This window comes from Cetorhinus maximus, chromosome 1, assembly GCF_964194155.1.
Source record: "Cetorhinus maximus chromosome 1, sCetMax3.hap1.1, whole genome shotgun sequence".
Classification (NCBI taxonomy): domain Eukaryota; kingdom Metazoa; phylum Chordata; class Chondrichthyes; order Lamniformes; family Cetorhinidae; genus Cetorhinus; species Cetorhinus maximus.
The window spans coordinates 7,998,658-8,022,155 of record NC_135879.1 but is presented as its reverse complement, the minus strand read 5'-3'; the positions used below and the strand labels follow the sequence as shown (position 1 = coordinate 8,022,155).

At 44.7% G+C, this 23,498-nt stretch overlaps 1 protein-coding gene across 3 annotated transcripts in view; it reads left to right on the top strand.

The window, feature by feature from the left end:
- grid2 (glutamate receptor, ionotropic, delta 2) overlaps positions 1–23,498 on the top strand; it is a 928,012-nt gene that overhangs the window by 284,371 nt on the left and 620,143 nt on the right. The gene's annotated exons all lie outside the window — the stretch shown is intronic.

Below are 23,498 nucleotides of genomic sequence, written 5' to 3'. Positions count from 1 at the left end.
TATGGTACATTTACTTGTGCCTCTCATTGGAAATCCTACTTATTGTTGTATTTTTAATGAAGCTATTTATTATTCTTTTCACAACCAGTGTCTGAGCAGTTTGTAACATTCGGGAGATATACAATCAAACCTGCAATAAGTAGCTTATATTTGTGTAATTTGGAATTGTTTTCAGCATTTTCCTTCCTCTCTTCTCCTAAAAGCATTGTCTCGCTGCTAGTTAACGGTTGCACAAGTTATTTGAGTAAGACCTTGTTGATGAGTGACATTTGATAATGGAACATCACAGCTGATCAATCCTGATCTTGTATGACATCTCCCCATACACACAAACATGTATACACACACATATGCCCATACACACATACAGAGCTGTGCGCATACACACACACACACACACACACACGCAGTAGTGCATCTTGCAGATAGCATACACACTGCTCTTGTGCGTTGTGGTGGAGAGTGAATGTTGCAGGTGGTGGATGGGGTGTCGATCAAGCGGGCTGCTTGTCCTGGATGATGTCCAACTTCTTGAGTGTGGTTGGAGCTGCACTCCAGGCAAGTGGAGAGTATTCCATCACACTCCTGACCTGTGCCTCATAGATGGCGGAAAACCTTTGGAGAGTCAGGAGATGAGTTACTCACCGCAGAATTCCCAGCCTCCGACATCAAGGGCAGAATTTTGCCCTCGTCGGGCAGACTTGGTGGGTGGGCGAGCGGGAATCCGACTGCCGACCGCAATCGGGCCATGACCGCGATTTCATGCTGGGCCAATCAAGGCCCGTCCGGTGTGAAACAGGTGCTGTAGCGCTCAGTGCAGTCTGTGCAGTGGTGGGGGAGGGGGAAGGTGGGGAGGAGGGTAGGTGGGTGAGTGCGGAACTTCGCACACGTGTGCGGGTGTGTGCTCGGAGCTGCCTGAGGGAGATGAAGATTTATGAAAGTAAAAAAAGAAAGATTTTAAAAATGTTAACAACATGACCCCTCATGTGACTCTGACACATGAGCAGGGACATGTTAGAAATTAGTTTTCAAAATCTTTTATTTTTTTTTTAGTGGCGGATCAAAACTTCACCCCGCACGTGGATGAGTTTTTGCAAAATATCCACAGGGTCGCTTGGCCTTTAGGTTGGACGGGCAGCGGAAAATTTAACTCCATTAGACCTTTAATGTCCTTCACAGGCCTGTTAATTGTCGGTGGACGTGTGCAGCATTCGGCAGCGCACCTGCTGATCAAAATACCGCGCGAGTCTGAGATGAGATTGGGACGCTCTCCCGACGTCATCGCGCATCATTTTACGCCCACTCGGGTCGGGCGCGTGCCCGCCCGACAGGCACAATATTCTGGCTCAAGAGAGGAAGGAGGCTTTGCACTTATGGCAGCATTTCAAGACCTCAGGACATCCCCAAGTGTTTTTTTACAGCCAATCAACTCCTAATTCAAATAAGTATTCACTGTTGTAGGGCCCCAGTAGCAAAGCCAAAAAAAATGCAACTTTAAATCTAAACTGTTCAGATGAGTGGGTGTGCTGGAGTTTCCTTGTCCCTGCCACAGGACCTCACTCAACGTGAATGCAGAGAATCATCTTTGGAGATTACCGTGCAGGCGCAGATTTCAATGACAAAGATTCTCGATTGGGAGCAGAGAGTCCAAACATTTGGCCTGGGCTTTCAAGTGGAACTTTACACCTGAAGCCCCAATTTTGGGTTACATTTTTGGGTGATCTGCTTTCCAATGTGCTTGTCGCTTTAAGGGAACAGTGTGAGATCTTTTTCTGATGCAGTTGATCTTGATGATGGATGACAGTAATTCAACAGAGTGCTTCTGATGATATCTTGAGCTGTGGGGAGCCAAGATTGTGTGAATATTTGTTGAATAACAGTTTTATTACAATCCATAGCATCACGAGATTGGTATGACAGAGATATCAGTTTGTGTTTTGGGTGCTGGTTGTTGGGAAATATTAGACACTGTATCACATAAGATCTTCTACCCTTCACTCCTGAAGGAGCAGACCTACTGATAACAGTACCCGAAACACACTTCCACATCTCACTCAAGACCCTGCTGTACACAAAGGCTCTGACAGTAAGCGTCAACTGTGAACTTTGACTGTGAAGGCATTGCTATCAAATCCTATTGTGTCCTCCCCCACCCACTCGAACCCAGGCTTCCTTATTCAATGTCTCTCTCAGGTGCATCAAGGCTACCTATGGGATTTCTACTGGTGCCCTCATGAGATTAATTAATTCAGGGCAAGCCAAGGAACCTGGAACCCTAAGCCATCAGAGGAACTTGACATTAGCACTCACAATCCATTTTGAGTCACTTTTTTGAGGGTAATGCACCAATGGATAACAGTTAATACTTGTCGAATGATGTTAAAGATCTTCAGATTCCATGTTGTTCTTATCTTCCTTGTTCAGGAGGATGGAGTTGAGGTGTGGATCAACTTCTAATTGAAGGGCAGAGTATACCTGAGGGCATGAATGCCTTCTCCTCTTCCTAATGTTACAATGTGAAGAGTGAATTTAAAATGTGTCTGTGGAGGTGGCATGCTCAATATCATCAATGATAATGTGGTTTGAGCACTGACCTTGGCTCAAGGCACTGAGATTAAAAACGAGCAATATGATGGAGATTTTAAACTCGCAGCAATCCAAGCACCATTTCCAATGTTACTGGCTGATTATTGGAATATATTTTTATAACCATTATCATTTGGTAGTACAGAACTTGAGTATGGCTGAAAAAAGAGACATGCTGTTGAAGTGTTTTCTTTTGTACTCATCAGGACCGACACAAGAAAACCAAATTTCAAAAGGAACAACAACGTTTGTTGTTTGCTTGTTCCTTTTGTGATCTGGCATTTTTCCATCTGTCCTTGTGAATGCAAGAACTTTGGGCAGCATGTCTCCTTTTTTCAGAAATAACTATTATCATTAACCATTGTTCATTTAATAACTGGAAGCCCCTCTTTGGCATGTACAATGTGTTGTCGGCTATTGCACCTTTTAAGATGCTATGGATTGTAATAAAACGGTTATTCAACCAATATTCACACAAGCTTGGCTCCCCACAGCTTAAGATATCATCAGAAGCACTCTGTTGAAGTAATATATGTATAAAATTTACTTTGTTACAAGAATTTCTTTTCTGTCAATAGCAATTAAGATTTTTTTAAAGGCAGTTATGTGCATGCAAGTTACATTGCTGCTTTTCAATTAACTCTGCTGTAAAAGACTAAAATACATCTTAGAAGATTAAATTACATCAGATGATGGTAAACAACATAGTAATTGGGTTCACTGTGTTCTTTGCTACATATTTGTCCAACATATTTGTCCAACAATCTTTCATAAAATAGCAACAACAGCAGAGCCATCAGCTTCTCCGCAGTAGAAATGGCCCAGTACTCCCCTATGTTGAAGGCAATTAAATCATCCTGCATCCCTTTTCACTCACTACCTCTAAGCAAAACCAGATGCTTGCGACAAGACTGGCCTCAGTCCCCCCTATTTCGGCAAGTCATGCACTCTCACGGTTCCTACAATATCGGGCAAGATCTGCAGCTAGATCAGCAAAGTCTTAAATATGTGTAGTTCACCAGTGACGCTGAATCCATCTCTTAAATTCAACCCAGTATAAGTATATTAGGAACAGGAGGAGGCCATTTAACCTCTCTAGCCTGCACCGCTATTCAATGAGATCACAACTGATCTTCACCTCAGTTTCATGTACCTGTCTTTCTTCCATAAGCTTCAATATTCTTGCCTGACAAAAATCAAACAGATCTGGCTCACTGGAAACCAGAAAATTACTAAACAACCTTGCAGTATAAAAAAATGCAATTATCCGCAACATATCACTTGCAGGAGCTGGAGGAGGGGATTATAGTGTAGCTTGGTGAACTGTTAATAGAAATGTTAATAAAATTAGACCAAAGTTAGTGAAGTGCTATCGACTCAAAATAACGGTACTTTGACAAGTAAGACATTAATTGACTTAACATTCAGTCAGCCTTTGTATGAATAATTGGCATGGAATGTTTCATATGATTATTTTTTAGGTCACCTGGCTTTACTGAGGGGACCAGAATAACAAGTCAGTGATGGAACATTGGATGAAGTGGTGATGAGGGGAAGTTCCTAACTCAAATGCTGTTTAGAAATGAAACCAGGGAGGCTTTGATGCAGAAAATGCTCGAAATACAGTAGGCCTGGCAGCATCTGCGGAGAGAAAGAGAGTTAACTTTCCTGTGTTCATTCGCTTGAAGAGAAAAGTTAACATGTACAAAAAGTAGTCAATGGTGTTAGAAACTGTGAATGGCCAATTGTTGCAAACTGTTTTTGAGAATTGCTGAGCTTTCCACTGCTTCCACCACCTGGGTTGCTAAGTGCCCAATGCGGTAGAGGAAAAGATACACAGTCATTGCTCCCGTGAAGTAAGCCTTGGGAAATGGCAGCGCATATCTGGGTGGCGTACTCTCCCACACCAGCCAGACCTGCTTCATGTGCAGCGCATAAAGGCGAGAGTGACAGTATTGTCGTTGCAATTGCCTTCTGTATCCCCATGTATAACTCAGAGTGGCCTTAACTCACTGAAATTCCATCTTTTCACAATTTGCCTCCCATCAACAACTGCTACCTGCCTTCTTTGTGTCTCACTCTAAAATTTCTCCCTTTCGTCACTGCGTACTTATCTAGCAACATGTACATCTTCAATGGTGATGGTCGGTGTTTTGTACCATTAAGTTCTCCTTATTCTGCGAATGGAATAAATAAATACAGAAGCATTATTACCTATTATTGTACACTTGTTCAGAAATCAATATGCTCATTGACAAACTTGCAAATTGTTTATGACCCAGCAATATAAAACATCTCTGTAACAAGTGCTCAAATTCGTCGACAGGATGAGGAACATGATGTAGAAATGCTAAGTCAGAGTTTGCAAATCATGGTAGTTTGTCATCAATTTCCAACGTGTGAGTTTTAATTTAGTTAAATGTTCACATGTAATCTGAATGCAAACAGTATGCAGAAGAAAACATTAGAATTACAAGGCTCAGTGCTGGGGCCTCAGCTTTTTTAAATCAATATTAATGACATAGATGAAGAAACAGAGAGCAATATATCTAAGTTTACTGATGATGAAAAGCTAGGCGGAAAGGTAAGCTGTGGGGAGGATACAGAGGGGCTCCAAAGAGATATAGACAGGTTAAGTGTGTGGGTAATAAGATGGCAGATGGATTATAATGTAGGGATGTGTGAAGTTATTTACCTTGATCAAAAGAATGGAAAAGCTGAATATTTTTGAAAAGATGAGAAACTTGGAAGTGTTGATGTTCAAAGAGACTTGGGTGTGCTTGTTCAAGGAATGCAAGGAGTTAGCATGCAGGTACAGCAAGCAATTAGGAAGGCAAATGGCATGTCGGCCTTTATTGCAGTACAGGAATAAAGAAGTTTTGCTAGAGTTGCACAGGGTTTTAATGAGGCCACATCAGGAGTACTGTGTGTAGTTTTGGCCTCAACATTTAAGATAAGATACACTTGTATTGGAGGCGGTACAGCGAAGGTTTACTAAATTGGTCCGTAGGATGAGGAGGCTGTCTTATGATGAGAGACTGGGCAAATTGGTCCATTTTCTCTGGAGTTTAGAAGAATGAGAGGCAATATCATTGAAAAGCACAAGATTCTGAAGGGGCTTGATAGGGTGGACACTGAGAGGTTGTTTCTGCTGGACCGGGAATCTAAATCCCAGAGGGTTGTGGATGCTCCATCACTGAATACATTTAAGGCTGGGATTAACAGGCTTTTGTTCTCTCAGAGTATCAAGGGATATGGGGAAGGGGAAGGAGAGGGGAGTTGAAGCCCAAGATCAGCCATGATCGTATTGAATGGTGGAGCAGGCTCAACGGGCCATATGGTCCATTTCCGCTCCTACTTCATGTGTTCTTGTGAATTTATATTGTTGCAAAATACGTATGAATGAAGGACATTTTAACAGTTCTTAACTCGGAAAGGCCTTGCATTCCCCACCACTACTTGCAGCCCCCCCCCCCACCCCCACCATCCCACCACCCCTCCCCCCACTCCCCCACCTCCACCCAATCCTGTTTTAGGATCTGCTTGTTCCTGAAATCATGGAGGGCTTTCACCTCTCCTACCTCACCTGAAAGTCTTATTCCAAGAGTTGACCCTAAAGCAAAATACTGCAGGTGCTGGAAACCTGAAATAAAAACAGAAAAATGCTGGAACATCTCTGCAGCATCTGTGGAGAGAAACAAAGTTAACAGTTTCGGTCCAGGTGGCCTTCCATCGGTCCTGAGGTTTAATGACATTTCAGTCTCCCAGTTAGACAGGTTTGCTACTCGCCGCCAGAAGAATTGTGTATCAAAATGTAAGGGAGCTTGGTTACTGTAGATGGAAGTGTCCCTAACATAATCATTCAGTTTCTTTGCGATGTTGTGCACTTTCTCATCCCCCTGTTGTATACTTGATGTCCATGTGCTTTCATACCTTCCTTATCTCCAACATAAGCTAAAACAAATACCTAGTTCCCACTCTATGCATTTTGCTTGGTTTAACTATATTCTGTGGGGAAGTTTAAAGTGTGTGAGTTTAAAGCTGACATTAAATATCGCGTTCTCTGAAGATTCATCTATCTTGAGCCATTTTTTGCATGATGTCTGACGATGAAGATCATTTTCTCCAAGGTCTCAGGGGCTGACACATCTGGAGAGCAAATTAATGAGTATGTCTTGGAAACAAATCAAACCTCTGCTCCATTACTGATACCAGCATCCTGAGGAATACCAATGACCTTGGTAAATCCTCTTTATATTATTATTTTTTTAAATAATAGCATTTTTTAGTTTTAAAATTGTGGATTCTGAAGGAATTGCTTTGTGTGTGAATTTTATTGACGGTGTTTGAGACTAAACTCCACGATCCTGCGTCATAGAGCAGGGACGGCTGTGTTGTAGCCACATCTCCAAGCTGTGCTTCCTTTGACCACATCGTTCCCACCCGGGCCGGGAGATCTCAGAAATAACCCAGCAGCCTGTTTCAAACGTGCCTATTACCAGGTTTATCCTGTATCCCTTCCGCATCTGCCGGTTAATGATAGCATTTCTTACTGCAAGAATTCCCAACTAATGGGCCACTGACCCTCAAGGAGGAGTTTCACTCACCCCACATCCTGATGCCCTCCCAACGACCATCTGTGACTCCCGATTCTCTTGTTTTGTCCTGGGTTTTACGATGAGTAAAAAAATAATTCCTTGACCTGGAAGTTGGGCCACATTGCGTTCGTTTACCAGGCACAATAAGAGCCAATTTTTGTGCGGGACTGTGTCTCTTGCCTCAAAGACACGTGGAGAACATTGAATGCTTTACCATGAGTGGTGTTATAAATAAGACTTAATCATAACAAGGCAGAATGTGGAGATTTGAATTGCTGCTGGGCTCAAAGGATTTTTCAACTGCATGCACTCAAATGCTTTGTCAATTGAAAAGTTCTCTGTAGCCTCACCACATCTAATTGAAAGTGATAATATTTCACTCCTAAGACTCCTACACCCTTTATTATTTATTCATCCCCAGGCAAATTTCAATGGCTAAGGTAATCCAGGTCAGGGGGCTTTTTCAATGTGACATTCCCATGAGCAAGAATCCAACAGATAGCATATTATTCTCCAGTTTTTAAATAGGATATTAAAGTGAACAAAGAATGTAGTTATAATTGGTGAGTAATGAGACAGGCCACAGGGCAAGAAGCAACGTGGATGGTTCATGTCTTGTTTATATTCAAACTCATTCAATATGGGGCCATGAATGCAAGATAATCCATGAATGCTATTCTGTTCTTTTCTAAGCATGAATAGAATCATAGATATTATAGTCAGAAGAACCATTGTATCTAAACTTGTGATAGCCCTTCAACTCGATAGTCCCATTTCCCTGTCCTTTCTCTGTGTCCCCTTATGTTCCTCCTCTTCAAATAAATTAACTTTGAAATTTTCTTTGAAATTATCTTATAGTGCCTTAGCCACTTGCGGTAAAAGGATCCATGTTCTGACAACCCTCTATCCAAAAAATTGTTCCTCTAATACCCTCATTCATTCCTCGACTGACACTCCTGCGTCTGCACCTCCTGTACCTTAGGTAGATGCCGCTTGCAGACACCAAAATAGAAAGACCAGTATGCTTCTGGCACCTTTCTGAACCTCAAGATATCCCAAAGCACTAAATAGCCCCAATGAAATACTTTTGAAGTGTTGTCATTGTTGTAGTGTTGGCAACGTGGCAACCAATGTACACACACAAAGTCCCAACAAAGAGTAATATGTTAATAACCAGGCAATCTATATTAATGACATTGTCCAGGACACTGGGGAGAATTCTGCTGCCCTTCTTCAGAATAATGCCGTGGGATCTTATATGCCCACCTGAGCGGGCAGACGGAGCCTCAGTTCAACATCTCATCTGAAAGACAGAACTTCCAACAGTGTGGTGTTCCCTCAACACCGCAATGAGGTGTCAGCTTAGATTTTTGTGCTCGCATCTCTAGAGTGGGGACTTGAACCCATAGCCTTCTGAGTCAGGCACAAGAGCGCTACGAACTGAGCCACACCAGGCAGGACTGCAGAGATGCGGCAGGCAGTTTTAGCTGGACATATTGGACCAACAGAGAATTGGGAGATTGCTTTGCGCAGAATGTGCTGCACTGAATTTTGGCATCACTTTTCATTTTCCACATGAATCTGAAATGCAGCCCACATATCAGTCTTGTTTATTGCATTTAAAGCTTGGCAGGCAACCTTCATGTGATTTTGGGTTGATAGAACCCTTCTTAATATATTGCAATCAAAACAGATGAGGAAGTTATATGATGACGTCAGGTCTGCACCACCGAAGCAGGTCATTTGGCCAAACTGGTCTTTCTCACAAACGCGCATGCTCTCTCATGCACACTCTGTTTCTCTCTCACATGCTCTCTCTCTCTGACTCTTAGCTTGTGCATGCACCACCCAGAGCAGAGCTGCATCACACAATCGGGGAAGGTGCCAGATTTCAGTACCGTTGTTTTGCTGAATGAGTTGACCTCCAGTTAGGATGCTTGTGAGGAACAAAAAAATCACTTCAGTGGCAGTGGAATGTGGAAGGAACAAGAGTTTAATCGGAGGACGCTGTTCCCATCAATGACGTGCAATTCTTGCTGGAAAGTACATGCTGACAGTGGGTGAAGAAGCTTGGGTGTGAGGCCCCCCCACAGTCAAATGGCTTGCATTGGCTCAGTGTGCAGGCTCAGACAATGGCCTCTTGGTCGCGGCCAACACTCCAGGATGAGTCAGCGGGGCATATAGGAGTATTGGAGGCAAGTGTAAAGTCAGTGGCGGGGAAATCGGCTATCCACTTTGCTCACTGTCTGACTTTCTGTCCCAGTGATCAATGGAAAATCGAGACTAGGCAGATTGTAAAGCCCACTGACAAAGCTGAACCGTCCAAGGTTCACTTAAATCCAAGGTTTGCCAGGAAAGGAGAATTAAAGAGACAATTGAGTTAAACAAAAGGGAGAAAGGGTCACTAAAACCCAACATGATTTCATTTTGCATGTCAATCTGCAGCAAAAATCAGGAAGGAGGGATAGAAACAGTGGGAATAATTAATTAATCCAAGGACTAGCCAATAAATATGGTTTATTTAATTTAGGATTAATCGTTAACTCTTCCTTGCATGTTCTCTGTCTGCCCGACTTTCTCAGATGGCAATAGAGAGTGGATCATAAATATATTGTTCCTTTCAGAATTGATGTTGGTGGAACTTGTGCTGGTGAACATGCAACTGTGAGATTTACCATCGGTTATATGTCGCCCATCAATCTGCTGCCACTAAACTTTAAATTTAACTCTTTCCTGGAATGTGGATGTCATTGGCAAGGCCAACAATTGTTGCTAGTTGCCCTTGAGAAGGTGGTAGTGAGCCACCATCTTGAATCGCTGCAGTCCATGTGATGTGGGCACACCTACAATGCTACTAAGAAGGGACTTCCAGGGCTTTGACCCCGCAACAATGAAGGAAAGGTGATATAGTCCCGAGTCAGAATGGTGAGTGGCTTGTAGGTGGTGGTGTTCCCACGCATCGGCTGCCCTTGTCCCTTTAGGTGTAGAGGCCGCAGATTTGTGAGGTGCTGTCAAAAGAGCCTTGCATCCAATGCGGTGGAAAACTCAACTGAACAGAAGCTCATGCTCAGTTCACTAGAGTATTGCTGATACACAAAGAGAATATACAGTGGTCTCTGTCTATGGAAAATGGGGAGTTAGGAAGGTATTGATGGTAGTTCCCTCCCTTGATTTCACCCTTAAAAATTGCACAGTTCAGCAAGTATGATGCAATTTACAATTTCAAGGGTTAGTACATTTTATTAAAGAAATTACTGTGTCATTTTATGAAGTGATAAAAGTTAATGAGGCGGTGATTTTCAGTCACATCATATGCTTTTGTTGTTAAATTAATTCTGTTTTCCCGAGCCTTCCAATTGTTTCCTGGCCCTACATCAGAGGATCTGAGGGAAGCTAATCTATCCGATTTAAATAGGCAGTTGTTTTTATATGAAAAAAAAACAATGCTGAAATCTTGGAATAAGAATAGAAAAGTGTTGGAAAGTAGGTGGTGAATGGAGATAATAGACAGATTTACGTGTGGGGAGGGGAGCATTCTACAGAGGTGTGATTTGCCCCAATGGGAAAGTCACACCACTAGGAACTTTTTTTAAAAATTCTTTCATAGGATGTGAGCATTGCTGGCAAGGCCAGAAGTAGTGGCCCATCTATAATTGTCCTTAAGAAGGTGGTGGTGTGCCTCCTCCTTAAACCATTGCCATCCGTCAGCTGTAGGTACATCCACTGTGCTGTTAGGGAGTTTCAATTCTCTGACCCAGTGACAGTTGAAAGACCGGCGATGTGGCTTCAGGTCAGGATGTTGTGTGACTTGGAGGGGAGCCTGCAGGTGGTGGTGTTCCCATGCATCAGCTGCCCTTGTCCTTCCAGATGGTGGTGGTCACGGGTTTGGAAGGTGCTGTGGAAGGAGCCTTGGTGAATTCCTGCAGTGCGTCTTGTAGATGGTGCACACTGCTGCCACTGTGCACCGGTGATGGAGGGAGTGAATGTTTGGGGATGGGGTGCCAATCAAGAGGCCTGCTTTTGTCTTGGAGGATCAGGTTCAATGATTAGATCATAGTGCCTCGCAGTCTCTGCTGGTACAGCTTTCCTGTTAGTAGGGGGAATAGTAGAATCACACATAAGGTCAGTCCTGAAGCGGCCAGCCCACTTCCCTCTTTTTCTTTTGCCTGGTAGGACCTGATGTAGAGATACTACATGAAGGATTTTGCTTGCCTGTTTTTCTAAAGGTTTATCCACTTGTGCTGCCTTTCCCTTTATACCAAGGAAACCTACTCCTGTACTATGTTTACAATCTTACAATTGTCTTTCATACCATACTTACTTCCAAAATACATTATTCAACATTCTCCTGTATTGAACTGCATTGACCACCTTCCTGCCCACTTTGGAGTCTATCTGTATCTTTCGATGACACTGCCTTGACTACAATTTGTCCTGCACCAAACTTTAATTTTATACTGAAATATTTCAGTTTCCTCCCCATCCCTGTGGCCTTTTCCAGCCACAGAACCCTCCAAGAACTCCATGTTCCTCCAAATCTAGCCTCTGGTCCATCAACTACTTCCTTTGCCCCAACATTGGCAACTATGCCTTCAGCTAAGGAAACATCACAGACCTGAAATGTTAACTCCATTTTTCTCTCCACAGATGCTGCCTGAGCTGATCCGCTGAGTATTTCCAGCTTTTTACTATTTCCACCATTCTCAGTTTTCCAGTATCTGCAGTTTTTTTTTTCATGTTTTTAGCTATCTAGGTACTAAGCTGTGCAATTCCCTCCCTAAAGCTCTGAACTTCTCTCCTCTTTTAATGCCCTCTGAAACCGACCCCTTTTACAAAGACTTTGGTTACTTTCGTAATATCCTCTTTTGGTTTGATGTCAATTTTCAGCCTGCTTTCAACCCTGTGAAACACCTTGGGATGGTTTGATACATAAATGCAGTGTCTCGGATGACTGCAGCTTCAACAAAACTCAAGAAGCTCGAGGCCATCTAGGATGAAGCCTTGATCAGCAGCCCCCCACCCCCACCCACAAAATCCCAAACATTCGCTCCCTCCACGACTGGCACTCAATGGCTACATTGTGCACTGTCAACAAGAGGGGCGACAGAAACCCTTCAAGGCACCTCCAAACCCTACCAATATCTACCACCTCAAACAACTAGGGCAGCAAGGACAGGGGATCATGAGCACTTCCAAGTCACACAAATAAAAATATATCCCTTCATTGCCAGTGGATCAAAATCCAGGAGCCCCCACCACCCCCCCGTAATGATAGCATTGTGCAAGTACTTTCGCCACGCGGACTCCAGTCGGCTCACCATCATCTGCTCGAGGGTATTTAAGAATGGGCAATAAATGCGAGCATTGGCAGCTAATCCCACATTCTGTGAAAGGATAAATTTTAAAGTGTTTTTGTTGGCTTGCCTCATTGTAGCATGTAGCCAAATAATCTCCAAGCACTCAAGACCAATTAATGCAATTAATTAAACAGCCTTCGACTTGACTAGATTCTTTATTTGACGGACTATGATTTTACCTGTTGTAACAGGAGTACCCATGGCCTCCAGCTGGCTGCCTCCAGTCATCGATACGCCCTGGATTTAGTTTGACACAAACAGCAAGGGAATCCAACAATGGCCATTCAGAAGAGCTTTTAGGTCAAATTAATCCTTACTCACTAAAGGAGGTGCTGGCAAAATACTACCTCATCATCTCTTTCTTCGTCAATTACGAATGTAACCACGGCCCAGATTTTTCGGTTTCTGGATAGTCGGAGACCAGAGGTACCCCAAAAGGTACGCGCAGGACCCCTCGGAAGTCACACATCCCTGGGACTTGTGAAGGAATTTTTAAATTCGGATTGTTGGTTTTGCCCTGCCGGAATGCTCGGTGATTGGCCGGAGCTATGCAGAGTTGGCTGCTTGCCCTATACTTACCCTGGTTTGACACAGATTTACTCAGAAACGTTCATAGCAGGCAAACAACAAGTGAAACAGCTGGAGTGTCAAAGCAGTCCGGAACCCACAGCAATGTTCACCACCTCTCCCCCCATCTTCCTAACAATGGCCACACCCACCAGCCAACAATGTTCACCAACTCACTCCCCCACCTGGGGGACAGTGTTCACCCCCTCCTCACCTCCTGAGTATTTCCAGTATTTTCTATTTTTGTCTCAGGTTTCCAGTATCTGCAGTATTCTATTTTTTGATATGTCTTTTGCTATCTAGGTACTCAGCTGTGGAATTCTCTCTCTAAACCTCTGAACTTCTCTCCTCCTTTTATATCCTCTAATATCAACCTCTTCTATTAAGCCTTTGGTTATTTTCGAATATCCTCCTTTGGTTTGATGTCAATTTCTGGTCCCCCAGCAGTGCTCACCCCCATCCCCATCACTCCCCACCCCCCGGATAGCACTCGCCCCCAACCCCTACCACCCCTGGATAGTGACCATTCCCCCCCCACCCCCAACCCCACCCTTTGGATAGTGCTCACCCTCACCTCCAACCCCTGGACAGCGATCACCCACACCCTTGGACTGTGCTCACCCCCTCCCTTCTTCCAACTCATACCTGGAATCCCTGGCTCCTGTCCGGCCTATGTTGGAAGAGTCAATATTGTCGGAGTGTTGGAGGTGGAGGGGTGGGTTGAGTGTTTCCGTGGGGTGAGAGGGAGTGAACAGGGCTGTCCTGTTTTTATAACGACATAAAGGCACCAATCACTCACAAGGGATTGTGTAGACACGTGTGTGTTCATTTATTTAGACTAGGCACAGAAGAACACATATACATTGATAGAAAGCTTGAAGACATAAGCAGCAGAGTGGTGTGTACTGTGTTCTGCTCACAGGCCAAAGTGAAACTGAGGCTGGATCACATGACACATTTCCCTTCAAGCGATGGCATGCTGATATCCTTAAAGGCATATTACAAAAAAACATTGTCGAGGATGAGGTAGGGGGTGGATATTGTCGGTGGTGAGGGGGAGGAGAGCATTGTCAGGGGCGAGGGAGGCAGGAGTACACTGTCGGAGGTGAAGGAGCGGGATGGTCATTGTCAGGGGTTGAGGGGTATCAGCATGGTCAGTGGGGTGAGGCGACTGAGTTTCAGAGGTTGGCAGCTCCAGGCAATCTCAAACCCATGAGTTTTTCCCTTAGCCTTGGTGTGTTCATACAAAGAATTGCAAGTAATTTGATTAGAAATGTCGACCAAGGGATATTTTATAATTGTACAGACTCTAAATCACATTTTCTACTATGAAACAGAGCCGGAAGTAGCACAATTAGCACAAGTTTTGGGACATTTAAACTCCTACTTCCCAGAATACGGCAGCTAGTGCTGTAAAAAGGGGTCATGTCTTGGCCTCTCCTGCTCTGCTCCGAGGCCTGCCTGGTTTTCTATAATGGAGGCCTCAGGGAGTGGCCAGCATCAGAAGCGTGGCCTGAAAAAATGCTGGCCAGGATTTCCCAGGCGGTGGGGCGGGGGGTGGTGGTGGTGGTGGGATGACATTGGGCAAAGCTCCTGACCTCGCCCCGCCCCGTTTCAATTTTCAGGTCGGCGGAGGCTCAGCTGAATCAGCTGTGCGCCCGCCGACCTGTCAACAGCCTGTTGAGGCCATTGACAAAGTCTTTAATGTCATTAGTGGACCTGCCCGTGCAACCTTAAGGCTGGCGGGCAGGCTGGGAGCCCTGGCAGGCTTCGGACAAAGCCTGAAACCTCATCCACGGGCGGGATGGGGTTTCATGTATGTTTATAAATTTATAATAAAAGTGAAACTGAAAGTGATGGACACGTCCCAACTCATGTGACATGAGGGGACATACCAGGGGATTTTTTTTTTTCTGTTTTCAATATCTTTTAATGTGTGGCCGATCTCCCTGAGGCAGCACTTAGCCTCAGGGAGGTGAGTGCGCTCTTTCACGTGCATGAATCCTCCCCCGCCCGTACGGGCGGACATCACGCTGGGCGGGCTTGAATTGGCCCGCCCACCTAAAATGGTGGCATGCCCCCGATTGGGGGTGCCGATCGGAGGCGCGCCTCTAAGCATCCACACTTGAATTTCCCCCGACGGGGAAAATTCTGCCCGCTGTCTATTTTTTTCCTGTGATTAGTGTTGATTGGAACCATTTGGACTCTGGTCGGAAGATTTGGGCTAACATGTAATGCCTCTTTGTACATATTAGGTCAAGGTTGGTCCCTGTCCTGTAGAGCTACCTTGGTGATATGTTGCCAACTCTCCAGGATTGTCCTGGAGTTTCCAGGAATTAAAGATTAACCTCCAGGACAATGCCGCAAGCGACAGTTGGGAGAACAGATTTCATAGAGGCATTGAACAAGATAATGTTTTTCATTCCTTTGTCTTTAAACACTTGAGGTACAAAAGTACTGGGGATGGGGTGTGGTGGAGGGGGGCGGTGCTGTGGGAAAGAAACTTCTTCCCTATCGAGATCATTCCAATTGGGTAAGAGTCACTCCTTTTCCAGTTGGCCATGAGCAGCCAGTGGCACCTGGTGGATGGACCAATGGCAGGTGTGTATGAGGGCAGGATAGTTCATGGCAAGAGGTAATATAATGAGACCTCAAGGAGTACACCCAGCTAGGGCTGACAACTGTACTTAGTGATGCTGATGGCAGAGATATCCAAAGGACTCTTGCCAAAAAAAACGATGATTTGTATTCCACCCTTACACAGACAACATTTCAGACAGCTGTGTACAAAGAAGCTGGAGGAGAATGCGAAGCAGGAATTGGGAAATGATTGGACACGGGAGAAACCAAAGTCCGTTTGGCCTCAAGGTTCCTCACTGGAGTGAAACTGCGGAACTCTCCACGAGGGAACTCTCCTGAGGGGAACCTGTTCAACTCTCAGCATCGTGATGGAATAATTACTCTTTCTAGCTCAGAGGATGTCATTAGTACAGATTGGGATGGCTGCACTTTGGCATTAAAATTGCAGACCGACAGATCAGGGTAGGAAAGGGGTGTGTAAGTCTTCTGTTGCATTTTAACTGCTTTCTGTCAGGTGGTGGGAGGTGGGAGAGTGGGGTAGGGTGGTGGTCAGTGATGGGGTAGGTCGCTAGGTTTTGGGATAGTTGGGGGATGTGAGGTTGGATGAAATGGGGTGGTAGATGAGTGACGTGGGTAAGTGACGGTGTGCGTTGCAGAAGCGAATGGTGGGGTGGGGGGAATGGGTTGGTGAGGGGAAGGTTAAAATAGAACCCAGTGTATTTGAGAATAGAAAACCCAAATATGGCACGGACACATTTTCATGCGTACCTGTAAACACGGTGGGCTGAATTTGCCCAGTCCCGTGGAGATGGAGTTGGAGGTGGAGCAACCGGGAAAATAGAGGGGGAACCACATCGTGACGGTTTCCTGACATATTTCCACCTCCAGGGGGATTTCCCTGCGATGGGCTGGGAGGCAGGCAAACAATTGGGGCAATTAAGGCTTCACTTGGGGTCTTTTTTGCGATGACAACTGTGGTATCCTGCCACCAGTGTGACCCCCCCACTGTGTGCAGAGGCCACCAACTCAATCGAGGCAGCCTCCAAAGTGGACCATCAGTGCTGAATGTTCCACGTCCCAATGACAGGGCCATAGGTTTGAAAAGTGGCAACCTTCTCCATCTATAATCGTGTGGAGAGGGTTCCCCCTCATCCTAATGGCAGCACCAGCTTTAGGCCTATTTATTTGATGACTTCTATGCGGGCAGCGGAAGGTGCCTCTATGTCAAGCTCACCTGCCTGCCTCAGCAGCATCCACCTCCCTGAGTGGGGCTACGGGTCTGACATCATCGCAGGCCCTCTGATAGGGCCTGCAGCCTTGGGGGGGGGCCTGCCCACCATCCTTACCAGGGACCAGGAGGCTGCCCTCTGGAAAGTTAAGCCGGTGGGTACACAGATGATGTGGGCGAGTTCTGGTACCCACCCCTCCCCCACCATCATATAGGCCCGATTTCAGGGGCCCGAAGCCCATCGCAAAATCCAGCCTGATGTCTTTGACATTGAAATGTACTGAACCACATTTATATCGTTAGAAGATGCAGAGGAAAATCTGATCTATTGTACAGAACAAGAGAAATTTGAAAAGGCCCAATTTTCAGATAAAATTGGATCCCGTCACTTTTCTTCCTGATCTTAACAGAATGATATAAGAATGTTTGGCTACCCACAGGGACTCTGTAACTAAAATTGACATTTTTGCACATCTCTTTTTTAGTTAAGTATATTAAAACATGTTAAATTTAAACGGAACATTCTGTCGTCGCTATTTGTATTCCTTGTTGCAATTACAGTCACAATTATGTTGCGGTTACACTTTCATCCAAAGCCACAGAGTGTGCTGAGGTCCATAAATATTGCATACTTCACTGCTGACTGCTCTCATCAAAAATTCGTTCGGAGATCTGTCTTTTGCAAGTAAACTATTTAACCCTTGAGGTGCTGCACTCCCTTCAAACACAACTCTGCAGCAGATTTTATTTTGATCTATAATGGCTCTATCTGGGAGCTGTTGACGACGGGGAATAGTTGAGGCAGTGAGCGTTCCATCTTTTAAGGGAGGGATGGATGAATATCCAGAAGCATAGGATTACGGGGCAAAGCGTAGCAGCGGGATTAGTTTCGGAGCTGGCACGATAGCAACAGCCAAATAGCAACCTTCTGTCTGATAACTGTATGTAGCTCTATCAAAGCTCCTTATAATCGACTCGGAGCTAATTCATGATGAGCTGCAGAAATGGATTTACCCACTCTCAAAAACCTGTGAGTGAGAACCCAGCTGCACAGTTATCATTTTTCTCTCAACAAACCAGGTTAGTGTTGAAAGTTGAGAAGTTTCTCAGCGGCAATCTCAGGGGGTAGAAGTTGGATCCTGAGGGGTGAGTGCGAGCGCAACTAGGTTTACTTTTGGGGACCGATGATTTACATGCCAAGGACTCCTGAAGGACATCCGAGGCAAAATTGGGAAGGGCCAAATCGGGCAGCAGCCCAGTGGAGGCGTTGTGTCACTTATGTATATAAACATGGGGGCTGTAAGCTTTCACTGTGGAAGGCTGTTCACTACTTGCTTGTCCCTACAAACACCCCCCGCCCCCCAACTTCTCTCCCCCAACCCCCCAACGCCCCCCACCCCCCGCCCCCACCTTAAACCAGCTTATATTTCACCCCTCTCCTAACTTTACTCAGTTCTGTTGAAGGGTCATGAGGACTCAAAACGTCGACTCTTTTCTTCTCCGCCGATGCTGCCAGACCTGCTGAGTTTTTCCAGGTAATTCTGTTTTTGTTTTGTTTTGGATTTCCAGCATCCGCAGTAGTTTTTTGTTTTTATCAAGGTACAGATAGCCCTAGTGGGGGGTGGGGTGGGGGGAAGGGATCGAAATAGGCTAAAAGGTAGAGATAAAACAATGGATGGAAACACCTTTAAAAATAATGGAAATAGGTGGGAAAAGAAAAATCTATATAAATTATTGGAAGAAAGGGGGATCGGAAAGGGGGTAGGGATGGAGGAGAGAGTTCATGATCTAAAATTGTTGAACTCAATATTCAGTCCGGAAGGCTGTAAAGTGCCTAGTCGGAAGATGAGGTGCTGTTCTTAACCTTGTTTTCGAATCCCTGCATGGCCTGGCCCCTCTCTATCTCTATAATCTCCACCAGCTTCACAATCCTCTGGGATCTCTGCACTCCTCTAATTCTGGCTTCCTGAAAATTCCCAATTTGTAATTGCTCCACCATTAGTGACTGTGCCTCCAATTGCCTCAGCCCCAAGCATGGAAATCCCTCCATACACCTCTCTACCTTGCTATCCCCCTTTAAGACTCTCCTGAAGCTTACATCATTGACCAAACTTTTTGTCATCTGACCTAATTTGACCTTTTGTGGCTCAGTGTCATATTTTGCTTAAAATGCTCCTGTGTAGCATCTTGGGATGTTTTATCATGCTAAACGTGCAATATAAATGTGCGTTTAGTGTAATAAAATAACTCCTCTACCAGCTAGAAGGACAAGGGTAGCAGACTTATGGGAACACCACCACCTATGAGTTCCCCTCCAAACCACACACCATCCTGACTTGGAAATATATCGCCGTTCCTTCACTGTCACTGGGTCAAAGTCTTGTGTAATAACAGCACTGTGGGTGTACCTACACTTCATGGACTGCAGCAATTCAAGAAGGCAGCTCACCACACCTTCTCGAGGGCAATCAGGAATAGGCAATAAATGCTGGCCCAGCCAGTGATGCCCACATCCCATGAATGAATAAAAAAAAAAAAGTTGTTATTAGGATAATTTCCTGTTTACCAACTGGGCTGAAACTGTGCTATAAGTATCTTTAAAGAATGCATAAACGTATTTATATTGATCTGCTATTTTAATGAATATAGTTGTCCATTTAATGGGTTTAACGTTTCCTTGAGAAAGTGTCAAAATCAGTAACTTAACAAAAATGACCATCGCTGAGAGAAGAACATGTTTTCCTTTCTGAATCTTGCACATGCAAAAGGCAGAAAAGTTGAAATAGAGGCACTTATGAATGATAATGTATCTCAGGATATCTTCCCGGATCACTCCTGCCGACAAGCAATAAATTTACTTTGTACGTGGGTTAAAAATCATTCAGACTGATAAACTGCTGACAAGCTTTGGCTTTTTGATACTGAGCCTGTTGTTCCCCAAACTCTAGCTCCCTCTTGCGACCTTATGTCTCCATCTTGAATCTTACTTCATGTCTGCTGCAGTGTCCAGACCCAACTGTTGTCTTCCCCAGCCAGCAGCATCACTGTCACTTCATCGCAGCAAAGCCACAGCATCATTTGAAATAGGCAGCTTTCTTTAGCACTAAGCACAGCGTAGGCCCCATAACATCCCTCCCTGCCAAGTCCCCCAGTCCCCACCATATGCTCTGATTGCAAGACTGGGAATGAATGACAGTAGCACTGGAGATGGAGGGACTTTTGTAAAGGCAATGGTAGTTATTTCTAATAATCATCTCGCTGTGGTGCAGCACTTAGGAGGCTGACTGGATGGCTCTGACCTGATTTGTCTTGTCACTGAGCTCAGTAGGCAATGCTCATTCCAACAGCGAAAGCTGAGAATAGCTCCTAGTAACGGAGATGCACTAGGATACGACAAGGGAAGAGATGCTGTACCATGCTGAGATGATCACAGTACAGGAGGAGAGTTGGCTAAAATAGGGAGGGGGGGGCGATGGAGCAGCCTGAGGGTTCGAAACTGAGACATACCACAGGGTCTGGAGGGGTACTTAGAGACTGATATTGGGTTAACAGGGGTTGTGGCTGGGATAGCGTGTATGCGAATAGTGATGGTTGGAGGCAAGAAGCAGGGGGGTTAATAAACAAAATCACAGGAGCATGGAGACAGGCAAGAATCAGACATTGCAAAGCAGATTCTGCCATGGCACAACTAAGAGGCTTTTGGATTTGTGGAGGGGAGCCTAACGACAGGTCAGGGTTCTTAAGTAGAGAACCTGGGGCCATTTCTAAAGCAAGGAGCTGGTTGAAGGGAGAAGGAGGATTGGAGGCTGAGAGGTAAAGAAAATGAAGTACGACATTTTCAGAAGTGTGATAATTTTTACAATTAACACTGGAGATTTTGTAAACATCGGTTAAGTAACCCAGCATCTCCAAATAGTTCCACAACAGAAATTACTTTGTGCCTGGAAATTTAGTCATAGACCTCTATGCTTTGAGCCTGTGACAGTCTGTAATTGTGGTGTTACAGAGAGAAATTAATTCTGGCCAGTTTATTATTCTTTTTATCCAGTCTTAGTATGCAGTGATTGTTATTTACAATATATTCCTCATCTTCTCATAATACTTTCACCCACAGGGAGCTGATTTTGATGGCTCTGACCCAATTTGTCTTGTCACTTGCCTCACTTGGCAGGGCAAGCATAGCCAGGTAGAGTTCCTATTAACATAACTCCTTCACAATATGGCAGAAAATAGGAATATATCTCCATCTTTTTCACTGTGTCTTCACTTTGCTCTCCCCCTGCCTTAGGAGATTCTGTCCGGCATGGTCTTCCCATCAAATTATTTTAACCTTGGGCACACACGATCAGCTGCTTCATCTACAGCAACACCAAGCAAGTGGCATCTCTATGTGATTTCCTTTTTAAACATGGTCTAAGCACATGTAGAAATAATTACAGATCAATGACAATTGGGCCTATTGGTAGCACAGTCACCTCTGAGGCAGAAGATTGCACAGCTTCAAATCTCATTCCAGGTTTTCAGCTCACAAGTTGGGCTGACACTTCAGTGCAGTGCTGAGGGAGTGCTGCACTGTTGAAGGTGCAGTCTTTCGGAGGAGACATTAAACGAAGGCCCTGTCTGCACTCTCAGGTGGGTTTAAAAATTCCCGTGACACTGTTTGAAGAAGAGCAGCTGTGTGTGAAACCTTGCTGCGGGCAAATTGAGTGACCAGTTTGCCTATATAACAACAATAAATATACATCAAAAATAACTAATTGTCTGTGGAGAACTTTGCAGATCTTGAGGATGTGAAAGGCACTACGTAAATGCAGGTTTGTTTCCTTGTAGATTTGCACAAATCAGATCTGCCTTTAGCAACTGGTTTCCATTATTTTTCAATGTCATTTAAACCTACACAGAAGAAATGAAAGTGAAGTCTTAGACCACCAAAGCTTAGAACTGACTGTATGACATTAACATTTGAACATTTAATGCAATTAATTAAATAGGTAAATGCCTCTTTTAGAATAATGGACAAGATACAAAGACATTAAGTGCTAATATTGCACAATAATTCCTTCTCCATCTAGTAATTGTTTTGTCTAAACAAATAATTTATTGACTCATTTTCAGAAATTGGCAGTGAGCCTTTCAATGTCTAAACAACAATGAAACCACCTTCTGTCACTAGCACTCAGCTCACTATGGCCTTGCCAAGATGTTTTAGCACATAACTTCAAGCTTGGTGGATCACTGAAGGCAATAATGGACATCACTTATGTCTTTGGTGAGGGAAAGGCAATGGGATGCAAATGAACTTTGGAGTTATTGGACTGAGGCAAGGCTGATCTAATTGAAAGACAGACCAGGCTCATTAGGACAAATGGCCTACGACTCCTGTTGCTAGTCAAAACTGCAGAGAGTTCACGCGTTGAATTAAAATCCCAAGTCTCACCAAGTTCAGGAGGCCAGCGAAGTTTACCTGGTAGAGGGGCTCATTGTAGGCATCAGCCTCTGGCCCTCTACACCAGCTGTGCCAAGCTCATGCCCAGCTGGCTAGATTTATCTTTGGGGAACAAATAGAAACTTGGCCTTGCCAACTCTGTTGCACATACAGGAATAATTGTAAATGTGCAGTGAATGCAAAGGAAATATGCAAGCCGGAATTCAGAAAGAAAAATAGATGGGTCTAAAGTCAACATCATTGTGCCTGTTTTTCAAGTTGTGACATTGATGTAGCAATAACTGATTTAAGCGGGCAGAGGCCTGTGACCAATCTGAACAAGCATTCGGGTCACTGCTAAATTGGCCGGAGCCTTATTTTAGGCAATCCCTGATGGTTGCTGAAATGAACTCCGGTCCTGCTGCCAATTTCTGAAATGGAGGCTGAAATGTGCCCGTGCCGAGCTTTTGCCTTGCCAGCTCTGACCGCTATTTCCGGCTCTTGAGAGGCCAGGCCGGTGGTCCTGACAGAGTGGCTGGAGAGGGCTCAAAAGAAGGTGTTCCCTCTCCCAGATGTAACTGTGGGCCTCGGTGCAGAAATAAATTGGTTGGGTTTTTTTTTTAAGGGGTGCTGTGTCTGGCCACCAGATTGGCACCCAAAGCTCAGCTGGGGCAGAATTTTACACCTCGTGGGCAGGCACGCGCCCGATCAGGCGTAAAATAGGGCGAGAAGACGTCGGGCGAGCGTCCCGATGTCATCCCGCACGTGCACACTCTTTAGGTCGACGGGCGCGTGTAGGAGTCGGAGCCGCGCGTGCCATCAATTAAGAGGCCACTTTAAGGCCATTAAAAACCCAATTGAAACCGATGTTATTTATTTTATTTTTTAAAAAAATTTTATGCATTAGCTGACCTGACAGGTCACCTTTATTTCTCTTCACACGGATGCCGCTAAGCCTGTTGAGTACTTCTAGAATTTTTCATTTTTATTTCATTTTTCCAGCATCTGCAATATTTGCTTTTGTATGAACCCGATTTCACGTTGCCCGTGTGATTTCGCACTCATCGCACGGGCAAAACGGGCAGGCGGGCAGCCCATATTTTGCAAAACCTCATCCAAGGGCGGGATAAAAAGGGTCAGCAGCATTGCCAGTGTGA